The sequence below is a fragment of the Mus pahari genome, chromosome 1 (genome assembly GCF_900095145.1).
Source record: "Mus pahari chromosome 1, PAHARI_EIJ_v1.1, whole genome shotgun sequence".
Lineage (NCBI taxonomy): Eukaryota > Metazoa > Chordata > Mammalia > Rodentia > Muridae > Mus > Mus pahari.
In genome coordinates, this window is record NC_034590.1 from 124,368,299 (window position 1) to 124,373,858 (window position 5,560).

A 5,560-nucleotide genomic window follows, 5' to 3' on the forward strand; every position below is an offset into this window, starting at 1 on the left:
GAGGTAACCCAATCACAAAAGAACTCACATAATATGCACTCATTGATAAGTGGATATTAGTCCAGAAACCTAGACTACCCAAGATACCATTTGTAAAACAAATGAAACTCAAGAAGAAGGAAGACCAAAATGTGGACACTTCTCCCCTTCTTATAATTGGGAACAAAACTCCCATGGAAGGGGTTAGAGAGACAAAGTTTGGAGCTGAGACGAAAGGATGGACCATCCAAAAACTGCCCCACCCACAGTCTATCCCATAATCAGCCACTAAATGCAGACACTATTGCGTACACCAGCAAGATTTTGCTAAAAGAACCCCGATATAGTTGTCTCTTTTGAGGCTATGCCAGTGCCTGGCAAACACAGAAGTGGATGCTTACAGTGAGCTATTGGATGGAACACAGGGCCCCCAATAGAGGAGCAAGAGAAAGTACCCAAGGAGCTGAAGAGGTCTGCAACCCTATAGGTGGAACAACAATATGAGCTAACCAGCACCCCCAGAGCTCATGTCTCTAGCTGCATATGTAGCAGAAGATAGTCTAGTCAGACATCATTGGGAAGAAAGGCTCCTTGGTCTTGCAAACTTTATATGCCCCAGTACAAGGGAACACCAGGGCCAAGAAGGGGGAGTTGGTGGGTAGGTTAGCATGGAGGGGGAGTGTATAGGGGACTTTGGGGATAGCATTTGAAATGTAAATGGAGTAAATACCTAATAAAAATTAAAAAAAAATTAAAAACCAAATTACATTAAAACAAATTACATTACAATAACATTACAATTAGGATTGTAGTTTTCTATACTAAAATGCTCTTTTCTGATATTGTGGTGTAGAGATATCATTATTTCTTTTGGTGTATTCTTCATGTTCTTGTGTTGTTTTTGTTTGTGTGTTTTTTTGTTTGCTTGCTTGTTTTGAAAATAGAGTTATGTTTGATTCAAAAAAAAAAAGTCACTGAGACTAGCAGGGCCTTGGGATAGGACTAGCAGGTTAAGAGAAGGCAGTTGGTGCAAAAGATATTTTTAGGAGACATTTGAGCCAGGAAAAGCTGAGCTGAACAGATAGACTAGAACAGCTGTTATAGTGAGGAGCTGCTAGTGTTGGGAAAACTGGGAGAAGGGGCTATTTAAGCAGACTTTGGGGTTGGGAGAAACATTAGTTGGTTGGGAGATACATTTAAAGGAACTGGGCTGGAAACTGGGAAGAAGAGTTGGGAAAGAAATTAGATTCAGGGATCCCCCACCCCCTCTGTCCTTCTTTTTCTCCTTTCTAGTGTTACAGGTGAAACCCAGAGAATAAAGGTTAAGAAAAAGAAGAAAGCAGCAAAGTATCAAAGGCTACAACTTCTCTTCATGCCTGACTGAAGATGTAGGCTGAATAAACACTTTCCTCTCCAAGACACTTTCGGTAAAGGTGTTTTATCACAACAGAAACCGTACCTAAGACAAAGGTGCTTAGGCAAGTTCCAATTGATGAAGACATGAATGTGGAGGAAAGTGTCATTCTAAACTTTTATTCAAATTATCTGTCAAAGAGAAAATATGTAATAATGTTTTTGTTCTAGAACTCGTGTTTTAGAAAATTATTTTCAGAACTATACATAAATAGCCTGTAAGGGAATGAGCAAAATGATTTTAATGATACTACACTACATATGGATGGGATCATGTCTTTGTTACTGTCATTGCTATCCTATCTGGAATGACATTGCATGAAACCATTACTAGGAATACCTGAACAAATGTCTACACATTTATAATAAATTAATAACAGACAAAAGTATACATACCCAAGTACAACTTGATGAACCAATGAATTTTACTGGGGTCACTTACAGGAATGTGGGCGAGTAGTTAGTTACAGAAACAGAGATGACTCAAGGAGAGTTGTATCACCAACACCCACCCTAGCGTGGGTTACAATTCACAAAATCTGAGAACCTGGAGTATACTGTGCAGCCTGCAGGTAGCTCACCAGGTTGGAAGATATCCTTTCCAGGTGGCTTCGTTAGTCTGGGACTTTCAGGAATCTCAGATCTCAGCTTCTTCCAGAAGACTGAACTTTTTGAGTGTGACTTTTAGCCATCTTTACTGCTCATACACTCTTGGTAACAGCAGGCCTAGTGAATCTAGTTCACTAGGATTGCTTTCAGGGACTTCCAAAAGCTATTTTGACTTGTTTCCTTACTGTAGTAAATGAACTTTCCTGTAGAATGCAATGTTTCAAGCTCTTGTGAAACTGCTATACACTGGGTCAGTGGGTATTTTTTCATGTATCCCAGAAAATGTTCATACAGTCCTTGATGCTCAAACATGGGTCACAACAGATCAGAACACCCTTCCCCATGTGTCATAGAATGGCATGCATCCTTACTGCAGTGGTGGTTATACCATCAATGCTATGAATAAGAAGACATGTAACTGAGACCAATTTATTTGAAAGTGGACTATCCACTGGAGGAAATCCCCGAGTATCTATCTTTCTATATGTTGTATGAAGTGGCAAGGCTTCTTGATGAATGAGATCCACCATCTGAGGATAAGGGGTGAATATTTGGATGCTTCTCAAATGACTGGTGGACTAATCACTGAAAGTGGCATCTGTAGGTTGATATTGTAAGTTGACTGTGGCATCAACATATTTCCTTGCTCTTGGAAATAATATTTACAACTAAGGTTGAACAATGTGTGTCCTCACAAAGAACTTGCCTGTTTACAGGAAAAATTGCAATGAGAAAAAACATGCAGATGCTGTCATCCATAGTAGCCTCTGAACTGACAGAAGAGAGGGACATGCTATCGGGATGTTGGCGTCATGAGTTCTTGCTGGGAGATATAAGAGAAAAGGAACACAGTTAAGATTGGTGATAAATATACCCTCTTGAGGTTGAAAAACATGCAACCCATAGGAAGAACTGGATAAAAGGGAGAGGGTGAGGTAGAAATAATTGAAGATACCCTTCAAGTTCAATCTTTAATGTGAAGAAGTGGGAAATCCATGATACAGCATACAGATGTACTGGTACAGGAAACCATGGTAATCAGAGATTATTTGCTTCTGAAGTATTTGAATTGGGATAGACTTTAAACAGTTAATTAAAGAGGCTCTTAGAGAACATTGAAGATCAAAAGCATGAAGATAGATGGAAAATTCCAGAGACAAGGGCTACATAACGTGTCAACATGAGGAAAGAGAGTGTCTGACTGCCTGGCTAATCCAAGTCATAAGGAACACTGGACTTTGTTAGCTGAGAGCCTCATGAATATCTGGGACTAGAGAACAATAAATGAAAACCTGGCCTTATTGAGAGAACTGTGCAAGAAAGCCACATTTTCTTCAGTGTTATGGCTGCTCAGAGTTGCTCGTCCTCCTGTAAATAATCCTTACCCACAGTCCTATAAGCAGCCCTTTTCAGACTCATTGATTCACTAAGTTAGACTTCAGTGGATTTGATACTTTGGTCTTTCAACATACCCTGCCTGGAGTGAAAAAATATTTCTTCATGTCTCCCAGGCAAAGTTCATATACCATAACTTCTGCAAAGTAACAAATTTAACTAGGTGGAGTAATTTCCAGAAAATATCTTAAAGTATATTTTTGAGCAAATAAAAATGGAAATTTCATGCATGCAAATTTGCATAATGTAAAAACAGCAATCTTAAGATCAAACACAGCTCTGAAGATAGCTTTCACACATGGGAGGAATCTATTCAACTCTAAAAACTGCCTCTCTCCTCTGCTCCAGTCCATTTGTTCACCTTCATGTTAGCTGGCTGAATCTCCCACTTCTGCCCAGAAGTCTCCCTCTCTCTGCTTAGAAGTTCTGCCTTCTACTTCCCGACCATCAGATCTCTATTACAGTCAATCAGATACAATCCTAGATTGCCTTAGGCAGGTGAGGAAGAACAAATATTTACAAAATATGATAAATAGCAATACCAAGACCCTGCCAATATTTAGCTCTCACCTGTAGAGAATTAACAATTAAATATACAAAGATATGAGACTCCATTTCTGGCCCCAGACATCCAGCACCTTTCCCACCAGAGGAGAGCTGGTAAGAGAGCCATCTTTGTTCCAGTGCATGGCCGGGGAGAGGGTGACCTGCAGAAGTGACACAGCTGTTGGGACAGACTCCTTATCTGGTTCCAGTCATCTGGCTCCTTTCCTGCCCGAGGAGGGGTGTCTGCCCTGGAGGTTTCTCAAGGCCTGAGCTGGCAGGAGAGCCATCTTTACTCCGGTTCGCCTAGCCTACAGTCTGTGCTGGCGAGAGTGTGAACCGCAGAAGCTACACAGCTTTGGGACAGACAGAAGCAACCTAACTTCTGGGACAGATCCTGTTTCAGGCTCCAGAAATTTGGGCACCTTCCTCGCCAGAGAAAAGGTGAGGGCTCTCACCTCACAGAAAAACTGTGAGGGCTCTGTCTGCCAGAGCAGGTGAGAGAGTCACATTGTGTCCAGGGTCACTCAGTGGCTAGTCGGTGCAGGTGAGTGAATAAACTGCAGAGGCAACACATCTTCTGGAACAGGCCCTGTTTTGGGCCTACATCTTCAGCCAGGAGGCAGATCTAAACGCCAGGCTGCTGTGCACCTTCCCTGCAAGAGGAGAGCTTCCCTGCAGAGAGTAATCTAACCACTGAGACTCAGGAGAGAGCTGGACTCCCAGGACTGCTGACAGAGGCTAACTGAATCACAGCAGGAACAAGCTCCAACCAGAGACAACTATAACAACTAACTCCAGAGATCACCAGATGGCAAAAGGCAAACATAGGAATCTTACTAACAGAAACCAAGACCATTCACCATCATCAGAACCTAGCACTCCCACCTCAGTCACTCCTGAATACACCAACATACCCAAAAAGCAAGAATCTGATTTAAAAGCATACCTCATGATGCTGGTAGGGGACTTTAAGAAGGGCATTATTAAAGAAATGCAGGAGAATGCTGCTAAACAGGAACAAGTCCTTAAAGAAAAACAGGAGAATTCTTCTAAAGAGGTAGAAGTCCTTAAAGAGAGAGAGGAGAACAGAAACAAACAGGTGATGGAAATGAACAAAACCATCCAAGACCTAAAAAGGAAATAGAAACAACAAAGAAAACCCAAAATGTGACAACTCTGGAAATAGAAACCCTAGGAAAGAAATCAGGAACCATAGATGTGAGCATCAGCAATAGAATACAGGAGATAGAAGAGAGAATATCAGCTGCAGAAGATTCCATAGAGAACATGGACACAACAATCAAAGAAAATGCAAAATGCAAAAAGATCATAACTCAAAACATCCAGGAAATCTAGGACACAATGAGAAGACCAAACCTTCGGATAATAGGAGTAGATGAGAATGAAGATTTTCAGTTTAAAGGGCCAGCAAATCTCTTCAACAAAATTATAGAAGAAAATTTCCCAAACCTAAAGAACGAGATGCCGAGGAACATAAAAGAAGCCTACAGAACTCCAAATAGACTGGACCAGAAAAGAAATTCCTCCTGACACATAATAATCAGAACAACAAATGTACTACACAAAGACAGAATATTAAAAGCAGCAAGGGAAAAGG